Genomic DNA, 25,051 nt, shown 5'->3' on the forward strand with positions numbered 1-25,051 from the left:
TTGTTTTAGATACGAGGTTTTTTTAGATTTTGGAATACTTGCATATATATATATATATATATATATATATAATGAGATATTTGAGAACTGGAATCTAATTCTAAATATATTTACATTTCATATGACATCTATATATCTATATCTATATCTATATACATATATATACATATATAGATATAGATTTATATATAGAGAGATATTTAAAGTAATTTTATACAATATTTCTATGGTTCCTCTATTTTGACTATGAACTATCAATTAAAGTCATACATGGAATTCTGGTGTTATACTAGAACTCAAAATGTGTCAGATTTTACAGCATTTAATGTTTTCAGTGATGTTCAACTTGTACTTAAATACTCTGCCCTCATCTAGAGAATAAAAATATTTAATTTTGCCATATACATGGTCATTTTATTCTAAAGAATATGGTAAAGATGGGGGAAAAGGAAACTTTTTCATGAAGAAATGTATTAAATACTAGATTATTCAGGTGATCAATGTCAATATCGATGATGAAAACTCATTTTGATAGAATATACTCAATATAATTTGATAAAGTGCTATCATTTTATCTGTTAAGTAAAGGTATTTAAGACATATTTTAAAACCCCATAACCCAGAACTTCCAGTGAGAATAACATCATAAATTTCAATAGAGTAGAGCACTATAAAATACTAAATCCATGCTTTTTTAAAATCTCAGTTACCCAAAATGAACAAAGTCTGAGAAACTCAGAGCTAAGGAGTCAGAGGAGATATAATAATTACATATCCAGGTGGGATTTGGGATCGGGAAAAAGGCATAAGGGAAATCCTTTTTAAAAATCTGTAAAAATGAACTTTACTAGAGAAAAATATCATAGCAAAATCAATTCACTAACTGGGAGAAACATACCCTCCTAATATAGGGTGTAAAAAATAGTGGATGCTGAGTGTGAGGTACATTGGTGGTCTTTATAGTATCTTTGTAATTTGTTCATAAACATAAAAATTTCTAAAAATTAAAGTCGGGCAGGGGATTTATCATAGTGATTCTGTTGCCTGTCTTGCAAATGCAAGGTCCCGAGTTCAATCCCCAGTACCAAAAATAAAATAAAATAAAATAAAGTGAAGTAAATCTGACAGAATGCTCACCTATAATAAATGAACAAATAAAAAAATTCATAGATAAAGGAACAGTGCATTAAAAATCAAGATGTGCATTTTAAATGAGAACAAAATGTGAAGTCTTCTTAAAGTATTAACAGATTAGTTTCAAAAATGCATTTTTCAAATTATGCAATGTACTCAATGAAAGCATATAATGACCTTTGCCTAAGTAATGAGGCTTTTCCTTAACATTACATTTTAGATTGTGAGAAATTTATTTTGCTGTGCCATGTGAGGTATAGGTCTAATTTTTTTAAGCTTCTAAATTCAAGTCAATAAAGTTTAAAGACAATTCACATATTTAAAAATTTGTCCTCTAGTTCCAGGAACATTTAGTCTCTCTCTTGTTTATTTTTTCTTATGTTCCTTGGCTCAACTTCATAATGGTAGGCACTCAGAGCCAAAAATAGGAAGGATTGGTCATAGCCTCTTCCTCTAATAGAGTTAAAGTCTATGGAAGGAAGCAGAGAAAAAATTCCAGGTAAATGGACAAATCCATAAAATAATTACAAGTTATATCTGAATCATAAGGAAACAAATAAGAGAGTAGCTTTAAAGAGAAAAGTCTTCTTAGACTAAATGTGGATGTTTTCAGCCTTTAAGTGAAAAACTCTCGTTTCTATCATGGAGTGATCAGAGCAGACAGAAGGCCCTATTTGACAGGATCTCTGTTCAAAGACCCATCAGGAGCACATTTGTAGCTGTGAGTAAATTGAATTCCATTTTCATTGCAACCACAGAGACAAGGCAATGTACAAAGCTTTGGGGTGGTTTAGTAAAAGAATATGAGAAAGGACTTCCTAAATAATTCAGACTTTGTTTAGGTGATTTGAGCAAAGATTCGAAGAAACAGCCATTTTCTGTGCATAAGGTGGCACCAGGAAGCATGGTAGAATTCTATGACTCGACATGTTAATAAATCTTATGTAGAAAAAAGGCAGACTAAAGTTAAAGATCAAAATGCAGCCGTAATCAAATTAGCCAGGAAGTAAGGTGTACAGTACTGGTGATATAAAGAATGACTTTGTTTTTGTCTGTGATCAGAAAAAAAAATACAAGGTGATCTCTGCTCTCATTTCATCATGGTCACACGGTGGCCTTGTCATATATTAGGGTTCTGTGAGATTGTTTATGTTCAACCAGAAAACATCAAGTCCTAGCTGTGAGTGAAATTTAAAACATGGATGAGCTCTTTCCGAGCTTGAAAATTTCTCCTCTTCAGTACTGATTCTCAAACTCTCTGGCTGGACTTTGAATTAAGAGCTATAATCTATTTCTTTCGCATATTCTTGGGAAGAGGAGATAATCATTAAATGACCATACTAGTAAATCGTGGGAGATATGGTAAGAAATTTGAGCATGTTTCTCAAAGCAAATAGGGAAATTCTGGAAAGTTTTAACAAGCAGGTAAATGGAAAGAGTTGCAGCCAGCAGAGTGGGTTGGGTGGGTCACAGCCAGGAACAAAGCCAAGACAGGAGGTGGGATATTCCGTACAGTCAGTGTGAACAAAGACGAGAGCTTTAGCAGGGAGACACAGAGGACATGGCAGATGGCTAAAAAGAGGAAGGGAAGGGAAAGGCACAAATGCATTCCCATTTTGATATGAATATTCTGTAAATTCAACTGCATCCACATAAGTGAGCATAATCTCAAAGCATTTAACAAGCCCATGGCAGCTGTCCTCAGGAGAACATATAATTATACCTGGCCTTTCCTCCTTTCCAGTTGTAAATGTTGCTTTCTTGTGATTGCTCAGCCACTGAAACACACCTGTACATGTACAGAGCAGCTCTTATTTTTTCTGACTCATATATTAAACTGACCATAGTGCTGCTGATGGGCTGGATGTTTACGGTGCTTTTTATTGAAACCAGTACATCTTCCAGCGCTAATATCTTCCGCAGAGCAGATTATGAGTGCAGCCCTGTCCTAATCCTCAAAAGCGAACACCTTCCCTTTAACAGACTCTCAATTGCCTTTTATATTTAGAGCTGCACCAAAATGAAACAAATAAAAAGAAACAAATGTACCCTTGAATGGCCGCTCTTGAGAATATAGTGTTGAAACAGCCACCACAACTTCATTCGGTGCCCTTTCTCGGGCCCTCGAGCATGGCATTTGGGGCAGTAGGTGGTACCCCTAGTGAGAAAGAAAGCAGCCTGAATATCAGGTCACTGACTTCCGAATTTTATTACAGGGACAGACATGAGAGGAGGGTGGCACCACTAACAGCAACTGTGGAAATCCTTGTAAAACTGTATAATGAGCAATAGCTTTGTATGTGTTCTCTGGGCGAAAAATATGATGGAAGAGACAAAGTGCTATTTTTACTTGACTCATAATGATTTGGTACTTTAAAATCTAGCATGGTAAAAAGACCCATTTATTAAGATAGTGAATAAAACAAAAGGATAAAAATTCATATGGCATTTGCAAATGTTAATAAAAATTAGAACAAAGGTTTCCATGACGTGTTAGGCTCCCCGGGAGACCTTTTATAGATATTATGCCATAATTTACAGGACAGTCATGGGGAACTTTATGGATTATAAAACTGAAATTGAGAGAGGTTAAATAAGTTGTTGAATGTAAAAATTACATACCTAGTAAATGATATTCTTAATTTACTTATGGAATTTTGGATTTTTGTCCTAATTTATGCCATGTCGCTGGTATTCAGAGAGATTTGGACTAGAATACTTAATTTAATAAATATTTATTAAGCATGAAATTTATGCTAAGCACTAGTTTCTAAGAATATTGTTTCAATAAAAAGTATGATCCACAGATTAAAATAGTTTCAAAATTCTTTAACCGGTTAGGGTAACCACAGTCAGATGAAACCACTTTTGAAAAGGTATCAGCAATGTGTCAAATCCGAACCCGAGTTTAGGGAAGAAATATTTGCTTTTTTCTGCTCAAGATGTTTTTTCTTTCTTTATTTTTTTTAATTTCCATCAGTGACATAGCTGAGTTCCTATCACTGAGATGTTCTCTTTAAGAGATAATTATAATGCCAAAAAGGGAGAAATTCGCCATGAATAAATAAGGGAACTCGTTCCAGGGGGCAGTGTTTAAAGTGTTACTTTTACACACCTCCCAATTTGCTACAAACAACAATATTATTTGTAGGGATAAAACAAAAATTTTGTGATGAAAGCATATTCACACATTCGAAATATTGAGTAGAGTTCTTGTGTTAGTTTGCAATTAGCTTTCCCTAGCTAGCCATACACAATTTACTGTGTGAATGGGTTAGGGCGTTTTCTAGCCTTTCCATTAACACTACTGGTGCTGAAAACCAATTTCAAGAGATTCAAATATCAGTCTTTCCACATCAGTGCTTTTCCCATTTTTGATCATAGAAACCTCAGAGGGCAGCTCTACTGATTCTCAGAGAAAAGCTCACCTCGTCTGATGTGGCACTTTAAAGAGAAAGAGATATTCCTTCATTTTCTAGTTTATTTCAAGATGTAGCATTTATATTCTAATAGTGAAGGGCTAGAGAGCTCTGCTGTGAATACTTTTCCTTCCCTGACATAGTTATCTCTTTATTGCTGGTTTCGATCATTCCTTGTCTTTTCCTATGTAATAAAAACAAAGCACTATCTGCCCCCACCCCCACCATGAGACCTGGATGACTATATTCTCAAAATGTTTTTTTAGCACTTGCTTTTTTCTACTTTAATCAATTTAGAAGCTGCAAAAATTGAAAGCTTAGACTTTTTAGAGTGCCATCTTCAAAAGCCAATTTCTGACATTAAATGGAAATCATATCCAGCATAATGGCTGGCTTAATACAACCTATTATGTTTATAGAAATCTCCACTTTTATTTCAGCTGTCTATTCTAGTTCAATGTTCATGAAGTATACACAGCATGACAAACAATTTTTAAATTCAAAGTTACTAATTCTTAAAGTTAAAGTAGTCACTCTCTTCTTACTGTTTTACTAATGGTTTTTTGGTAAAATGTAATTTTAAATATACATTGACATTTTGGTATTTTCTTCTCCCTATAGTTGTATTTGACAGCTACTATCAGGAAATATGTTAGAATGAATTGCAATCATGTCCATAACTGACTTCACTGAATCAGTGTATTTCATTTGTTCTTTTATATTTATGGTTTATATGATTGGATTACCTGTATTTTAACTTTGATGCATGTTGGATGATGGAATATTCTTCTATTATCAGAATTTCTAAATTTCAAGTTTGATTAATTTTAGATGATATATTTTATTTCTACTTAATTGCAGAGTCTGAAAAACAATGTAAAATTCAACTTAATATGTAGTAAAAACATCAGCTTCAGAAATGTATGGTAGTCAGAGAAATAAAAGGTAATTTTTCTTGTTATAGTTTCATAACCTTAGGGGGTAAATCAGTTAGGCTCCTTGAACGTCAGTAGTGCAAACTGACTCAGGTTAGATGTGTATATTATTTACAGTTCTAAGATAACTTTTATGATCAAATAAGAAAGTAAACTACAACTGCAAGGCCTTATAAATCGCAAGAGAAAGCTGATTATTCTGAATAAGAATGGTGAGCCACCTTTCTTGGTATCTGATAAGATCAACTTTTCTAAACCTTTTAATATTGTGATCAAATATCTCACTTGATTTCTATACCCATCATTAGCCAACAAATCAGATCTCCATGGTGATTGTTCCCAAAACAGTGAAGACAAGACTTGAGCTTTGGATTATGTTCCCCTGTGTTTATGGAATAATCACACTTCCAGCAAGACAAAAATAAGAAATGTAAATGTCAGTATAAAGTATAGAAAGCCCAACAACATTAAAACATAAAAATTTTATAAACAGACTGATGAGATCTGTTGAGGCAATAGCATTCTTAGGGCTACTGTAGTGAAAAGCTGAGTGTTGCTGTACTCATCCTGGGACTTTCAATAAGGGGTTTTGACTTTGGCCAATGATGGAAAAAGAAGTCAAGTGAGACCCATCAATTCCCAGATATATACTGAGAACTGATGACTGTAAACCCACATTGTCCAAGCCGTGTCATCTCTTACATCACTGAGGTTACTTCTGCATGAGGAATTCATGTATTCCTAAACTCTGCAGGGAAAGAGGCTGAGCACATAAACAGAAAGACACAAGAAATAAGATTAAAGATTTCTGTAGTTTCATGGTACAAAAGGGATTAAAAAATAAATTCCAGGGCCAGGAATTTAGCTCAGTGGTGCCACTGCCTGCCTTGCAAGTGCAAGGTCCTGAGGTCAATCCCCGGTACCAAAAAGAGAATTCCAGGAGCTTCTGTTAGCACTTGGACAGAGAGGCAATGCACTAGCAGCTCCAGGAGAGCTATGCTCTGAAGTGGAGATGGACTAGAGACTTCCAAACCTGCAATCTGCTCCTGAAACAGTTTCGTCTCTGTGGATCCTACAGCGATGTGTCTGGAGCCTATATGCTATTGCAAGCTAAAATAAATTCTCTTCTGACATGAACAATATTGTTTAAACAATTTATGAGGCATGATATCTGCTACAAACCAAAGATTGTGTGACATGTCCGCAACAGGCATAAAACAAAGATCAGGTAAGGAAAAAGAAAATGAGCCAAGCACAGAAATGTAAAAGATGAAGAACTTCTCCAGAGAATAAAAATACCAATTAATCAATTAAATTTAGAAATTCTGCAGTGAATAATGCAATCTATTGAGACTTGAAACTAAAAATATTCAGTTGAAGCAGATAACACTCAAGATCAACTAGTACACTCATAATAACTTAGTAAAAATGTTTAAGCTATTACACAGAGAGGGCAAAAGAAGGAAAATACAGAAAAATACTAAAGAGAACTAACTACCCCTGAAAAAATTGAAAACCAAACATTCAAAAATCTTATAAGCAACCAGTAAATACATACTACTTTCAAAGGAAAACTTATAAACTGACACTAATTACGCAATCAAATAATCAAAATCTGAAGATAATAGAGTATCTTCAAAATGCTAAAAAACAAATGGCTTGCTTCTTCTAGTTCTATACCCTGAAAAACTACCTCTAAATGTGAAGCCAAATCTAATCAATCAATAAATAATAAAAACCATTTCCAGGCAAATAAAAAACATAAAAATCACCTGTATATGTATAACAGAAATATTAAAAGCAATTCATCAGGCAGAAGGCAAATATCCTAGAAAGAAAAATGGAAATGAAACAATGACCATGATAAAGTACACTGGATATAATCATAACATGGTTGGCTATAAATAAATATTGACTATGTAAGCAACAGCAATAGGAGAAATACGGTTTTGTAGATTTGGAAACTCTGGTGATGATAAATGTATCACTGATTATGAGACGTTAGTGTTCAGAGGGAGAAGTGACTAATGTGTACCTAGAGGGATATTTTAATCCTCTGGGTGATTTTGGATCTTAAGTGCAGTATTGCTCACATAAATCTATGCATGTTTTAAAACCACAAGAGTAAAATTAAGAAAATGATTGCAGGAAAATATATCAGGTCAAATCTGCTTGAGATTTGTTTTGTTTTTACTGTTTTGTTTTGTTTTTCGTACTTTCTCATTTGCATTTCTTCCCCATGAATACCCCCATGGCTTTGGGAAGGTGGGAGTTGGGGGAGGCATTTTATTTCTTTATTTCTTTATTTATTGTGGTACCAGAGGTCGACCTTGGGACCTTGCACTTGTGAGGCAAGTGGCAGAATCACTGAGCTAAATCCCCAGCCCCAGAATTTTATTGCCTTGTTTTTTCATGTTAGTGTGTGTGTGTGCACGCACGTGTGTGTGTGTGTGTGTGTGTGATAAGAGTCGAGGGACAATGATAGTGAAGATTTTGTTGCTAGTCTGGAGATGAATTTAGTGTCATGCAAGATGTGTTCTGGATGTAATTAAGTATACTTTTGACTCTGTCTTAAGATTCCCTCTATTAATTTAGGTATGAGAGGGTACAGTGCAATCGGCCCAGCATCCTATCCTTCAGAAATTAACCTCACTATTGGTGTCACAAAGGCATTCAACGGAAACAATAGCAACAGCTATGCCACCCTGGTAATAAAAATTAATTCAACAAAAGTAATACAGACAAAGACAAATTGTCTATTGGCATATCATAAGAACCAATAAATGCTATCACTGTGCCTTCTTTAAAATAGAAAAGAGATCTATAATAATGACATAGTCACAAATATTGTCATACAGCAAATATCTACTAAATGCAGCAAATACATCATCATTAACAGTAGAAAATAATTCAACAATACTAGCACAGAGCCACCCAAATATCTAGTGATTAATAAAGTTTAATAGTAATACTAACAAAAATGGAGGGGATGAATCAGGGGAAAATGAAAGAAATAAAATTTGAAAAATAAACGGGAAGATGAGAAAAGGGCAATAAAAATGAGACAGAGGATCCTCTGTGGGAGTAAAGGAAAATTAATACAACGAGATAAACTAACGGGAATGAACAAACAAAAAAAAAGGAACAAAACAGAAAAGCAATAAATAATTAATAAAAAATAAACGATCTAAAAATTCTTCTGTGCTTTTGAACGCTTCTGTGGTTGCTTCCCATGAGGGCAGAACTAGAATCCATCACCTGTGGAGGAGGCTTAGTAAGTCACTGTCCTCTAAACTGAGGGATATCCCCATCACCCTGAGAGATGGGGAGCATATAGACCACCGAATTCATCTCACATGTAGACCGTAGGGCAGGCTGTGGGGAGGGTTGAGTGATCCACTTGCTGGAATTCATGCCAGCGCTTTCAGATTCAGCTCCTCCAAAACCCACATCTCACTTGTGTGGCTTTTCACCACAAAGGGCCGAACATTGTAACCTTCAGTCCTGAGCTGAGAAGTCTGAAGGGGTCTGTGTCTAGCCCCCGATCTACCCACAAATGTCACTTGTGGCCAGTCACTGTGATAGGCTGACCTCAGAACCCCCCCCCCAATAAACTCCTTCCGCAAATAGCTCCTGATAAAACACTGACAGATATGGCAGGAGCAGTAATCAATTTTTTTTTTCCAACTCTAGCCTGCCACATAAAAGGAATTAATTTTGAAGTAAAACCCCATGCTGATTTTGCAGTTTACCTCGGTCTTTTCTTGGGATAGTACTGCAAATGTGGTCTGCTATTTCTCCTCGGAGTTGCTGAGGCTCTCTAGTTAACAGAGACAGGTCTCCCTCCCTGGAGCCTTTGGTTAGCATTTCATATTGCTAAATCATTTTCTCTGCTTTGTGCTCAGTTACACCAGCTTCTCTGTGGTTCTAATTTTTCTGTCGGCTCCCTCCCTAATTCTTGTTTCTCCTTTTTCTCTCACCAAGTAATTGCTTTCCACAGGTCTTGATTCCAGGTCCTCGAATTGTGCTTTCAGACTTTACTCCACCATGTTTGAAGTATCTGCTTAAGTCTTGGAAGTTTAAAAAAAAAAGGAACAGTAAATCTTAAAAGATGGGAAGGGCCCAAAGTAGAAAATGCCAAAAGAAGAAATACTTCATACCAAAATGGCAGTAGATGGTATTAATGTACCTTTCAAAATGACTGGAGGAGCAAGCTGACAAAATTAATAACCATACATAAGATCTGAAAGCATGATTACCAAATTTGGTCATATTGACATATGTGCTCATTTTTCATAACACAATTCCCAGATTATTGTTTTCCAGAGAAGAACTTTGGGAGATGTTTTTGGAAATCAAAAATAGAACAGAAGGCAATTTCCAGAAGGTCATGTAATCAGGTGCAGCTTTCAGACACCTACACACTTTCGCACTCTACAGCTCGTTATAGATTTTCCTAATATCAGCAGCTTTCCTTTCTGCCACACAGTGTTAAACTGACATGGGATGTTATTTTTCCAATATTCGGTTTGTGACTCAACGAATCTACTCAGCTAGCCCCTTCCCTGTTTGTGTAAACTTTCTTGTCCTTGTTTATTTCCTTATCATCAAAATGACTTGCCAGATCCTCTAATTGGGACTTTAGCTAAAATAATACTGTTATTTGTCTCTTACCTCCTATTCCGACCCTATTATTTCCCTCATGACTTTAGTTTTTCCTGAGAGCAGGCTCTTTCATGTTCATAGGAATCATTCCTCTGTGAATTTCAAATTCAAACCTACATAGAATAGTTGGTTTTCTGATCAAACCCAGATTCCTAAAGGATTTGGTAATTCAATTGCTTCCAGCACAACATTACCTTTAAAAGTGGGGACAACAGAATCTCTGATGTGTTTTGCTTCAAAGACATCAGTGACTGTTTCTTTTGTTTTGTTTTGTTTTGTTTTCCTTGTAAATTGAACAGTGGTGGCAATGACACATGTTGTGGACTCATTTACTCAAATTATCATCTATAGTCTCCTAAGACAGACAGTGAGAGCCCGTGTACAGTTTTGAGAGATCAGAGAGCTGGTAAAATAGTGTTGGGGAATATAAAGATTATAAAAACATTTTTTGGTTTCTTCTAATGATACTCACAAACTTGTACAAAGATGGTGATGAGTTCACAAGTTCACAATCCAAGGCCTGGGTAAGGAAATTGGTAAATTTCTTATTATTGTTTTGAAAAGAAACTCTTATCCATAGAACTTCTGGGACAAATTCTCTGAAAACGAACTTCACAGTTGATCATGCAATTGGATAAATTATAGCACATTCTAACTTAGAAGATTTGTGGGTCATTTTCAAATATGGTTAAAAAATTATCAAAAAGCTAGGAAAATTTTGTCAAGTCCTCAGATTTATTATCTTTATTCTCAGTCAACTATTTTCTCTTTCTAAGGATAGTAGTTGTTCACAAAAACAAACAAACAAACAAAAACACTAATCCTTTTTAAGCCTTCCCTGTCCCACCAATTCCTTCCTTCCAACTTATAACTAGATTCAGATACTAGCTAACCTTATGCTATGCGTTGAAAACCAAATGTACCTAGAAAAATGTTATACAATCACGTGTATCACAAGGTTTTGTCAGTTAATATTAATAGAAATCTTAAGAATATGCATGGGCTTAGATTTTCAAGGTAGGAGAAATATAGTATGGGAAAGAATATAATTATTGTGAGTACATGAACTAGGCAGTCTAGATTTGATGTGTTAGCTGGAGCATCTGGCAGTGATTCTAGCACTTGGCCCTTAGGGTGAGTGAAACATGAAGTCCACTGTGGACTGCATTAGACAGAGCTGTCATTACAACTTTATGGGTAAACTGAGAATGAAATTATCTAAGAGCTTAGATAGGAACAAGGGGATAAATTTATTGGGAATAACCTACCACTTTTATTTTCCCTAGTAAAGTCAATAGGGCACCTCCTGAATTAAGTCAATGAAAAATATATTGGTGAGCAAAGCACATCTTAACACCCTCCCTGATGGCTAGTCTCTACAACCCAGAAATTAGATTGGAAGATTGGTGCCATCAAAATGAGTTTCCTGATTTCGTGGCAATGAATGAATAATAGACAGAAAGCAAGTGGCACCTTTTCATCAACAGAGATAAAATGGCCACTATTGCTTTAATGAGGATGAATACTGAAAGAATTGTCAAAGTCATTTAATGGTTAGATATCTTTCTCAGTGGATTATTATTCCCACTATAAATTTATCAGAATTTGTATAATCAAAATCTCTTGGCTCATAAATTTTGAGAACTAATCTAAATCCTCACTAGGTTCACATTTTTTCTCTAAATTCCAAACTTTAGTTCATAATTCCAGAATACCTTGAGTAAAAGGAATCCTTAACACAATACCCAAAAATATATGCTATAAATCTTTCTTCTAGATTTTCCCCAGAGGAGCTTATAACTATTTACTTGATAAATAAGTATTACAAAAGGAAAATGTGCACTGTTTGGAGAGATTATCGGATACTGATTCTAAACTAATCCAACAAACTCAAAATATTACTGTGATCAACTACTAAAACTGGGAACTTTGGAAATTCAGATACTAATGGAGTTTTGACTTTGCTTTACAGAAGATCTGGTAGATCCCAGAAAAAAAAAAAACAACTCATGATTATTTGTTCACTTCTGAAATAAACAGTCATAATAGACAGGCTAAGAAATTGATAAAATTCTCCTTATTAATTTCATCACATGAAATTAGGACTGTTATAGTGGGAAAGATATAGTAAAATTTCTCTGTACTAGAACAGTCAGTCAAAGACAAAACTGTTTTTGGATGGATAGCAGAGGTGTACTTACCATTGCAAATGTGGCCTTTGTTTTCTGGGTTTTTTTATTTCCTTTACTGGGTGTTAAACTCAGAGCCTTTGCCCAAAGCTCCAGACTTTTTGTATTTTGCATTTTTTTAAAATTTTTGAGATAATGTCTTGTTAAATTGCCCAGGGCAGTTTGCTTCACCTGAAAGGAACAGTAATATGACTTTACAGTCATAACTCATTAACACTTCAGTATAATATAATGTGCAGAAAATTTTAGCAACCATTCATTCCACAGTAAATCTATATGCTATACTACATGATCCTGATATAACAATGATTACAGTTGATCAAAACCTAGAAATTATCCAAAACATTTTGATAGGAAATATGCATACGATGGAAAGAAGTAAGCCTATGAAAATTTGAGGTTCTTCCACTTTGGTGAAAGTTTTAGAAATCTAGTGCCTTCAGACTTCTAAAGATATCTTCTTTAGGGTTATGTCTAAATAGCTCAGTGGAAGAGTGTTAACTTACATAAGACCCTGTGTGGAAGCACCAGAACCACAAGCAAAAAAGTTGCAAAACAAAAATGCCCTCTTTAAAATGAAAGTAAAAGGCTGTTCATGGACCTGGCATACCATATCACTAAGAAAGCACAATGACCAGGGACTCTGTTCTTATGTAATATATACTTTATCTGAATGTACTACTCTAACAGACATACAGAATTATTTCATTAGATTTCCAAATTTAGAAGAACTTAGAGGAAAAGAAGTCTCTGAAATAGTTCTGGGCTACACAAAATTTGCTTTGTTATGTAAAACCATGTGAATAAGCATATGAAATATTGCTCAAAGCATCTAAAATGTGGGCACAAACAACAGCCAGAGTCCCACCTGGATACCATTGGTGAGTGCCCACAGATCTCAGTCAGAAGCCCATATACACCAGAGTGGTGTGGGTGTGAACAGGTATCAGCCATAGGTCCAACTAGAAAAGAGCTACACAGGCAGGCAAGCAACAGCCAGGGGCCAACCGAAATACCATTGGTAAGTGCATGTGGACCCTATGCAGAAGCCTGCTCAGACACCAGCAGCTTTAGTGCACAGCCCCCATGCAAAGTCCCTCCCAGACAACTGCTATACAGGGGGGCAGGGCACAGCCAGAGGCACACCCAGATACATTCCAAGTGTTCACAGGCCCCAGCCAGAAACTGCCTGGACAACAGAACAGCACAGGGATACAGAAGGCCACCATTCTGAACCCAGAAATTGCCACAGGAGATGAGCAGAAGAGAAAAAGCCTCTCAATGGCTTGCTGAGAATTGAAGCCCACTGGATGAGTAAAAAGTCACCTCAACAAAGGTGCAGCAGGCTGCATCTATTGAAATGCAAAGACATGTAAACAAGTCTTAAAACCAGACTTCCAAATCACCTAAGGCAATCCCACAGGGCAACTAGATGGAAGAGTCTGATACTCAACCACCTGAACTCCATGAACGAGCAAGAAGAGAGGATCTAGAAAAAATAAAATCATTTATTTTAATAAATAATTTAATGACAAATGATAAAATAATTTATCAGATAACAACAGAGATTGTGTCCACAGTGTAAGAAATGATTAATAACTCTACAGCAGACACAGATTTTAAAAAGTAGAAGAGCTCAGTAACATGATAAACTCCCAGCATAGGAAACAAATGGAATCCATAAAACAGATACAAACAGATATCCAGGAGATTAAAAACCCCACTGATAGTTTATGTAGCAGAATGAGCCAATGTGAGGACAGAATATCAGATATAGAAGACAGGATTGCAATTAGTGATCAGGAAAAGAAAAATTTCTTAAAAATACTAAGGGACCATAAGAAATCAATCAAGGAGCTGGTAGATGATGCAAAGCAGAATAACATAAGACTGATCAGAGTCAAGGAAGAAACAGGAGAGAGTGCAGATGACATAAAAAGTTGTTCACAGGGCTGGGAATTTAGCTCAGTGGTTCTGGCACCTGCCTCACAAGCACAAAGACCCGAGTTCAATCCCTGGTACCCCCCCAAAAAAAAACTATTCACAGAAATAATGGCAGAAAACTTACCAAGCAAGAGAAAAGAACTTGATATACAGATACGTGAGGCTTAGCTTACAGGATTCTAGCTAGCCATGATCAAAAAAAGAAAGAAAGCAATCTGCACTTAGGCATATAGTGGTTAAAATTTCAGAAACCCAACAGAAAAATAAATTTCTATGAGAGCAGTTAGAGAAAAGAACAAATCACATACAAAGGAAAGCCCATCAGAATCACAGCAGATTTCTCAGCACAAACTCTCAAGGCAAGAAGAACCTGGAGTGAGGCATTTCAAGCCCTGAAAGAAAACAACCTCCAACCCAGATTGATGTACCCTGCAAAACTATCTTTTAAAGTTCATGACAAAGAGCACCTTAGGAACTTCATGAGTACCAAACCAGCACTCAAAAAAATGATAAACAATGTCCTAGGAAAAGACAGTGAGGATTACAACCCCAGGAAACCCAACAGAATGAATCCATCAAGCACAACAAGAAATTAAATTCAAAGGGGAAAAAGTCATGACAAGGATAAGTCAATACATATTAGTTATAACCAACGTTAATGGTCTCAATTCACCAATCAAAAGAAACAGACTGTGCCAGGGATTTAGCTCAGTGGTACTGTGCCTGCCTCACAAGTGCAAGGTCCTGAGTTCAATCCCTTGTACCAAAAAAAGAAAAGAAAAGAAAAAAAACAAAAAAAACAGACTGGCAGAAAGGGAGTAAAGAAGCAAAATCCAACAATATGCTGCATACAAGAAACACCCTTAATTCCAAAAGATACTCATAGACTGAAACTTAAAGGGTAAAAAACAATACTTCATGTGACATGAACTCCCGCAAAAAGCAGGAGTAACTATCCTCTTTGCAGTTCAAATAGATTTCAAACCAACAATATTTAAGAGAGACAAAGAAGGGCACTATGTCCTTGTAAAGGAAAAGAATCCCAGAGGAAGGGATGACAATCACAAATATATATGTACCAAATACTAGTGCACCCAACTATTAAAAACAAATACTAATGGACATGAAAAATCAAATAAGCACCAATGCAACAGTAGTGGGGACCTCAATACCCTACTGCCCACATCTAGAATGTAGATATACTCTGTGAAGCCATGAGCAGGGCCCTAAAGGTAAATCACCAATGTCAGGATTGCAGAAGAAAGCTACTGTATAGTATTTAGATATCTAATTGAAAATCAGTTCCCTACTGTTTTTGAATGGACTGCTTGTTTACCATGAAATATGTGAACTACATAAATTAAGAATTGTCTGACCCTCTCCGTGAACAGGGAAGTGATTTCTGACCAGAAGGAGCCTGTGCCGCAGCTAACTGGGTAGCAAACAGAAGTCTCCTCCTACCTCAGACCCCTCACATACCTAAAACATGTCTGGCAAGTCTGAGTGAGACCTGGGCATGTTTTGCTCTATTTTCCTTTGTTGTCAGTAGGGTTTCTGTGACCTCTGCATCCCCCCATATGTAAATAAGGTGAATCCTAGTGTACCTTTCTATCCAGTTGTATAAACTGAGTGTATCTACCTCACCTAATGAACTAATGTTAAGTGTCTTGCCACTGTATCCTCACCCCTCCTTTCCCAAATCTATATGAACCCTGTTCAGATGAGGCTGATCACTTGGTGGAGAAGTCCCAGTCAGTCTGCTAGAGAAATAAATCTGTCTCCAGCTCCAGGATGTGTGCTAAATTCTTCTCCAGCCTGACTCTGTTGTACCACCTACAGCTACAAAACTGTGAGTTATATTTGCTAAAATATCTGCTGTAATTTGTGTGGTTCATTGCAGAACCCCATTATCAAATGGGCTTGAAATGAACCTAAATGCACAAGTATCTTCTTTGACAGTGGCTTCCTTGTCTATGTCTCCTGACCTTGCTATGCTGTCTTCTTTCTTATTCGAAATACACTCTTCGGGCCTCTATCAGTGTTATACCCTGAACAGTTGACTGAGGAAGAAAACAACTGGCCTAGTTTGCCAATAGTTTTGAATACTATGCTGGCATTCCCCACCATAATATATCAGATGTGGTACTATTGACCCCATCATACTAATGTTGCGCTAAAAAATATCAACGCAAAGAAATATTTCTAGAAGGAAGAAAATTTAACAGAATGTCTGTTTTGTGTGCTTGTCTGTTTGTTTTTCCTGGAAAGAGAGCTGGCCAGAGACACGTTGATCTTGATTTTGCCCCTGGAGTTATAAAATCTCATATATGCCACCCAGTCTTAACTTCTCAAGAAGGAATTCATTTTCCAAAACTTTAAAGTAGCTTTTGGCTTCTATAATCAGAATTCTAAACTTACCATGTTCCCATTGTTTTGAAGCAGCTAGCCTGAGGGAACAGTAGATTAGCTTTATAAAGACTGGATTAGAATACCAGCCAGGCATTGCATCTGCATTTACATAGTGTTTTCTAGGATTCAGTCTAAATTAGCAACTGAAATACAGCATTGCTTCTCCCCTAGCCAGAATTAAAAGATAAAAGAGTGAAGAAGTACAAATTGGAGTTGCTCTTCTCAGAATTATTCCTAGTGATCTACCAGTCAAAACCTCTTAGGGTAACAACTCTGCTGGTTTAGATGTCTTGGTTTCAAGGAAAAAGATCTTCTGGGATGGATATTATATCAGTTCCAGGAAACTGGCATTGTCACCTGGATACTTTGTGCTCATTATGCTGTTGATCCAATGGGAAAAGAAGGAGGTCAACATAATGACTGGTGGCTGGCAGATCCTTACAAAGCCTAGTGGAATGTAGAAGAGCATATCTGAAACCCAGGAAGTTCTATGTGGCCTTTCTTAGTATCGCAGGATCTCTGACAGCTGTTATCAAAAGGATACAGAAGCATCGCTAACAATACGAAAATGAATTTGGGGCTGCAATGCTCAGAAGAGAACTATGAAAAATACAGGTGCTTATGAGAAGTGGGACTATGGGGAGAACCACGGCAGCCTTTACGACTGGTAGCAATCCTGGGAATTTAGCTAGTGAACTTCCACTTATAGAAAAATTGAGTATATATTTCCACTGCTATGCTTTGAAATCTACTCTTGGGTTTGCACTGAGGTCTTTCTTCCTCTGAGTAGCTTTTAGCTGATGCCCAGAAAGTCTTCAATCTGCTAGCCACTTGTTTGCTTGTTTGGTCCAACTGGCACAATTTGTCAATGAAATGAAAACTATTATGTTCTACGAAGTCCATATCTCTTAGAACCGTGTTAAAACACGGAAAAAGACAGTTAACTATACCGGGAGTAAATATATCAATGAATACTATCCATGACATATGAATCAAAACTGTGTCTGATCCCTTCTAATTTGATCGGACAATGCAGTTAGCAAACCGATGACTGCAGAACACGTCATGTCATACCTAAGGTCTTAAGGATGATGTACAGTGGTGAAATATTATATCCGTCAGAGCAGCTGGAAAGAAGGCCAATATTTGGCCAAGTCTGAGGTATTTAAAGTCATTCTGTGATGTCTGTCAATTCAGTTATTTCAATTAAATGGGCCCCATCACCACACCTGTACTCTTCACCTTTTTTGCCTTATAACATCTTCATTCCAGCATATTCACTGTACTAGTAAGGATTCTTCTCAAAAATAAACCTAGTAGGTTGTATATATTAATAAAGAAGTTTATGATAAAGAATTATCTTATGTAATTAGGGAGGCTGAGAAGCCCAAACTCTGGAGAGCACATAGTATGGTTTTCAGTCTGAGTCCAAGTTCCTGAAAAGCAGGAGAGCTTAATGTGTTCTATTCATTCTATTCTCTGGGCAAGTCCAAAGACAAAAGACTGATGACCCAGCCCAGGCAGCCAGTCAGAGAAAATTCTTATTCAGCCTTTTATTCTATTCAGGTCATTAACAGTTTGAGTGAGGTTCATCTTCACTGGGGAGGACAATCTACTTTACTCTAAAAACATCTACCAAATGTTAACTTATCCTGAAATACCCTCACAGACATACATAAAAATAATGTTTAATCAAACATTTGGCATTTATCTTGCATTTAGGTATCTCTTCAACTAATACGTAATATTAACCATCTTATCCATATCATTTATACTTAGCAGCATTTTCTTTACTGTATTTCATGGAAATCCATATGTTCATATTTTGTTGAGAGTCAGTCATTGCTACTCCCAGGCTCCAAAGAGCCACTGGAGCAACAAATTTTTTCCATTTTTAGTGTCTTTATTGGGTGACAAATCATATGTCTTGTTGAAACACATTCAAATCCATGACTTTTTGCTTATCCAGTCAAATTCTAGTTGCTTAATGAAGCTCCCTAAAAACCCAATGACAAGATTGGTACCTACCAAATAATTCATATGTGTTTTTATGTGTATCATCTTTGTATAGTCCCAGCATAGAAGCCTCTTCATATTATGACTCAAACCTAGGGGTCAGCCAGGCGTCTTGGATAGAAAGTGGGGAAGAACCACTGGGCCAACTACTATCTTGTAGGAAAGAGGTTCTTGTAGTATGTGCTAACACAGTGTAAGTGCTAGCCGTTACCAGGGAAGGGTTGTCCATCTCTGCATAACCAGAAAGTCTGTGGGATGGTAAGGTCATGCCAGTCAGAAATGTTCATATAGATGACTCATCCACATTTTCCAGATCCAAGGTTTAACCTTGCAGGTTTGACTTTCATATAAAAGAGGTGCTGTTGCTGACAATTTAGATGTTTGTGACTGTGCTCTCACAGCTCCCAATGAACCTACTGTTCAACTATATTCGATATTTACCCTTCCTGAACAGGGAAAAAAGGCCTCCTGTACATACCACCTGGGCTTATTGTTCACACCACCTAGTCTCTTATTATCCTGCGTAGTCAACACAACTTGGTAATGACCAGCTGTTTTTATAGGCTTTATTAACGCATATATTTAGAATATCACATTATTGAACCTACGAGAGTATCTTCTACTCCACTGCAATGATTTTCCAGGCCAATACTGGTAAAATCTTCAATAATCAAGTTACTACTTGATGTGACCCGCATCCATAGCCCATTCCATCTTCGAATGCATCCCAAACATTCAACTTACCTCTTTTTATTTGGACCACTGTCTGTTAGTTTGAGAGTTAGTTGTGTTAGTTTGAGAAGCAGATTCCAAGATCCAAGATAAGATCAAACATGTTTTGTTTTAATAAATTACTATGGAAAGAATATAAAGAGGAAGCAAAAAACACTTGGGGAGAACTGTCAGCCTAGAATACAACTCCGATTCTGACTTCTCGTGAGGGAGAGAGGAAGGAAAGATGAGAAAAAGTGTCCTAGACAGCAGTCAGTAATGGCAGGCTAACAGGAAGGGAGTCATTGAGCCAAAGCTGTCTGCGAGCATAATCCAATGTCTGCTTTGATATTCCCATGATCCTCAGTCATTGATTAGGAGCAGTCAGTGAGATCTTGTCAGGGTTAGGGGGTTGAAAGGGTATTTTCATGAGTGAGGTCCCCAGCATAAAGAAAATATGCAGACGTCAGCAACAAGACCACAAGAGCAGAAGGTCTTTATTTCTCATCCCTTACATAGGCTGCTACACAGCTTTACATCATAATGAGTGCACGTGAGTGTGTGCAGCTGTGCATAAGTGCTACACAGTGGGGTCGTGTCATTAAGTCTTCTGAGGTGCCCACGGCTTTGAATCAGTCAGAAATGATTCCCCTTATCCCACCCCTCAAAGGTCACTTCTTATGAGTGGCCCATAGAGCTGACCCTTGTGCACACAGAGCACAACAATACAGAGAATAACAGAAAACCTCTACACTATTGCTGCCACAGCACAGCTTGTGGCCACCCAGCGCCAGGTGGATCCCAGGAATCCCCACCACTGGGTAACAGGGTCCTGTTGCAAGACCTGCACAGCAGACACCTCTGCATCCATTTCCTGTGAGGCCTCCTGCACCTGCATTTGGTGGTCGGGGATAAAAATGCAACATTCTACATCCAAAAGGGCACAAGTTCCTCCTTGTGCTGTGGCTAGCAAATCAAGAGCCATGCATTTTGCAAAACCACTTTTCTCATTGGGGAAGTTTTCTTCATGAGCAACATCATAGCCTGAAGGGCTAGGTCTATAGCCCATGCCTCTGCTATCATTAAGTCCGGTGGATAAAACCACCAGGCTTCCTAGCAAGTATGATGCCACTTGTGATACACAGTGCAGTAATTGTAGGATGTGTCTGCAATGCTGGGCCTGAGAGTTCCCTTTCTTTTTGGAAATCCCCATGGGCAGTGTCCTGACCGGTGTGTGGGTGGGCATGGCTAGCCTGTGGAACCAAAGCTTCTACAATGGGCCAATCCATGGGCACCTATGAGCCTGTGGCCATCCCATCAAGTATTTGTATCATCTTTCAACAACATGTAGCTACGCAAGTTAAATGGTATTCACCCCATGGTCTGGTTTCCCACCAACATATTTACCTGTTGAATACAAATGTTGCTACACCCAGCAATGTTATTTGATTTCCGGTCATCTAGCCCCAATCATTATGCATAACAGGTCCCCATCCTTGTGAGGTGGTCATACTCTTCCGGATCAGGGCCTTGAAAACCTGGCATTGTTGGTCCCAGGTGCTGCTGGTCTGGTTCTGTCACTGCCAGTCAGTCCAACTGAGTGAGGACGCCGTCATGATCCTCTGTGCGAGGTCTTTGGCTGCATTGGCTGGGAGTTCAGTACACACCCAACAATGTCATTGCTGGTGTACATGGTCAAATATATGTGCCCAAGAAATGGTGCTGTTAGTATGACTCATCCTGGTCAAGAGGACAGGGCAGCAAGAGAAGCCATATAGGGAGATCCTTCCTTTCTGGGAAGATGCAGGCCACATGCACATCCTATAACAAGATTGTGGTTGCGACCATCTTACCCCCAGCCTAGATTACCAGACATGGGTTCCCATTGTCACTGGGGGTAAGGGAGTTGGAGCTAGGACCACTACCCCCAGGATGATGAGCTAAGCAGCCACAGTGTCACTTCTTTTCAGGATGGAGACTTCAGCATCAGGTGGAAAACACACCAAGATCCCTAAGGGCAATGTTGAAATTCAGGACTATACCTGCACGTATGTTTCACTCATTCCCCCAAGGTTCCAAGAACACCCAGTTTCCCACCACAAGGTCTGTGGGCCAATTCCACATCCATTGGTAGTGCGCTCTGGCCACATAGGCCCCCAACAAGGGATGAATTACATTTCATTACCTTAGGACCTTAATCTGCAGGTCAGACTTGCAGACAGTCAGGCGGCAGTCTTAAGAGGCAACCCAATGAGCTATCACCCATTCTTCAGGGTTGCTGCCTTATCTGTCCCTCCTGTATCACCCAGGCTAGTTACCAGAGCGTCAGCCCTCAGTATACAGCCCAAATGCCCATGAGAACACGCAGAGGTCTGTCCTCATGCAGTTCAAGTAGCCAGATACGGCCTAACTATCCATCCAAACAGGCAGAGGTCTGTCCTCATGCATTCTAAGTAGCCACACGGCCTGCAACTCTGCCCGTTGACTCAACCTGCCTGTCCCGGTTTTTAACCAGAAGACTTCTATACTGGGCTGGACAGCAGCTGCTGTCCATTGCGGGCTTGGGCCACCACTGGATCCATGGGTACACCGGGCCTCAGCCTTTCTTTCCCTTCTGCATAGGGGCTGAAGTCGTCTGTCATCTCCTATGATCTCCTGCACCGTGTACATCACAGGTCCCAATCCTGTGACTAATTTGGCCACCAACAGGCTGCCCAAGAAGGAAGATGCTGCAAGTACATGCCCCACTGTGTTAGGGTGGGGGCCTGGACTGTACCACTCCGGGGACAAGATGTCCCTATCGGGTATCAGGTCTGAACTTCCACAGTCTGCTGTCCTGTGATTCCTTCAGAGGCGTGCAGACCAGCATGCCCTGCTGCCAACTGCTTCTCCGTCAGACAGTGCTGACTCCAGGCTCCCTTCCATAGCTACGACCACAAGCCCATGGGGACTTCTGCCTCCCTTGCTTTCACCACAGATCCCAGCCAAACCAACAGCACCCATAGTAACAGAGCAAAAGACAAGGCAGGGTTAGTGATGATGTTGATGACAGAGCCAAAGAAAAAGTACAAAGATTAAGGGCTGGAGATTTGGCTCAATGGTGCTGCACCTGCCTCTTACATGTGCAGGTCCTGAGTTTGATCCCCAGTACAAAAACAAACAAACAAAAAAATACTTGCTGGTGGCACTCCCAAAAGCAAGGTCCTGAGTTCAATCCCTGGTACCAGGGAACAACAGAAAAGAAAAACAGAAAGAAAGAAATCCAATAAGGGCATATGGAAGAACATTTTGATAAAATAAATCTTTGTAAATATTAAATTCCAATTGTAAACCAAATCCCTCAGATGTCTCTTCTAGATCTCTGGGATGGTGAGATCAGCCAAAAACTTTGGTCTGCACTGAGTATTGTATAGTTGAAATAAACCAATTTAATTCATGCCTTATCTGAAATTATGGCAAGGAAAAATAAAAATAAAATTATGGTAAGTATTGTAATTTAGGCATTTTTAAAAATTATATTGCCATCTTTTAAAATTATATTCCCTCCATTAAATAAAAAAGCATGTAAAGGTACAAGATCTCAGTAATAAATGTAACTGTACTATCTACCTAGAATGTACCAATAAACTCAATTTAAAATTTAAAAAATAAGTAAAATAAATAAAAATAAAAAAGCATAAGTTGCAAAGTTCACGTGACTAATGATACTGGAAGATAACTAGTAAGAATAAAATCATTGATTTGATGTTTAATTAATAAATACATTTAAATAGATGTTCATTTCATCTATACATAACGTCATTACTGAAGAATTTTAACATTAAAATGTTACTACGTTAAAATGTACTACATATAAATACAAAGTGTTGATTAATAATGATGTTAGAAAAGCACATTATTAGCAGCCTCGTAGGAGTTTGTAAATCACCGCTGTTAGCTGTTTTTAATTGTCATGAATACTTCATTTATATTTTATTTTTATTAGTCAGCATGTTGCTTATTATTAAGAGAAATAGAGTTTATTGACCATTAAGAGCTTAAGAGGAAATCTCATATTAGTCATCTACAATGAGTAGAAATTCTTTCTTTATCTAGACTTCTAAATTGTTGTAGCTAAAGGGCTAATTAAAACATTATTTTAAAATCCACCATATGAATAAACTTGCTCCTCTTTATCAGTCTCCCACGAAATGTGTGTTCTTTAAAATCCACCCTCCTTAAATATTTTGAAAAATGTATACCAACAGCATGCAGTTTTAATTACAATTTATAGGCTTGTGTTGAAATTGCATTTTAAACTGATTTGGTTTGTTCCTAAAGTTAATTAACTAATTGGGAGAATGTTTCTGGGTGCAATCGAGATAATGGAGCAGATGCGGAGATTTATTGGCAATACTTGGAAGCATCCCAAATTTAGACATTTTCTCTTTTCCAAGCTTAACTAACCTTCAAAACCATGTGCCTTTTCGAGGAGTATTACGGTTTAGATCTTGAGTGTCCCCTCAAAGCTTCGTGTGTTTGAGTCCGAACTCTTGGACAGTGACTGGATTGTGGAGATGTTGTATTCATCCATGGACTGATCCACTCACGAGTTCTTGGCCACGTGTGCTGTTAGGATGAGATAACAGGTCCAAAGAGGCAGGCCAACAGGGGCACAACCTGGAAGGCTACACTGCCAGCTCCAGCTCCTCCTCACTCTCTGGGCTTCCAGGATGTCTGTGAGCAGCGTTTCTCTGTGCCAACCTCTTCCACTAGGCTTTTTCTGCATTTGACCTGCCAGATATGAACCGAAATTTTTAAAACTGTAAGCCGACACAAACTTCTCCTCCTTTAAATTGTGGGTATTAGATATTTTGTTCCAGCAATGGGAGTGACTAATACAGATACTGGTACCAGACACATGGGATTGTTGCTATGACAGAACCAGACCATGTGTTTTAGAAGCTTTTGGAAGAGGTTCGTGAGAGGAGTTTGGAGATGCCAGATAGAGAACACCTTACATGTTGTCAGCAGTGGTCGATATAGTACAGCTCAGAGCTCAAAAAATAAGAGTGCTGAAAGTCTGACAGTAGAGTCCAGGCTCTGGGAGTTTCTATTAAGAATAAGGACTCCATTGACAGTTGGAATGGAGACCATTTGTGTTATGGAAATTTGTCTACCTGTTTCCCATGTTTTAAGAGTTTGCAGCAGATTAAAGTTCATGGTAATGGGCTAGCTAATCCGGCAAAGGAAATTTCAAGGTCATCCAACATTCAAACTGTGGCATGGGTACTGCTGGCTTCTTTTAGCCATATCTACTATAATTATTAGGACCAAAAATCAGACTGGAATGGTTTGAAAAAATTTTTCCAATGGACAGAAATGAAACACCTATAAAGTTGTAACCTGTAAAGTAGGGGCTTATAAAGTTGGAGCCTGTAAACTTAGGGCAGAGGTGAACATTGGTTGCTAAAAATATTAGCATTAAAAAGAAGGCAAGTATTTTACATCAGAATAATAGGAAAGATGGCTTGATGTCATCTCTGGAATTAGCAAAGCCCCATCTTTCAGGGACTTAAGATTGAAAAAGTGAAAGACTTTGCTTTGAAAGGAGAGCCCCAGGAAACCCAGCTTACTGGGAAGCTAAATA

Source organism: Fukomys damarensis, unplaced genomic scaffold (assembly GCF_012274545.1).
Source record: "Fukomys damarensis isolate Sample0158 unplaced genomic scaffold, DMR_v1.0_HiC HiC_scaffold_10, whole genome shotgun sequence".
Classification (NCBI taxonomy): domain Eukaryota; kingdom Metazoa; phylum Chordata; class Mammalia; order Rodentia; family Bathyergidae; genus Fukomys; species Fukomys damarensis.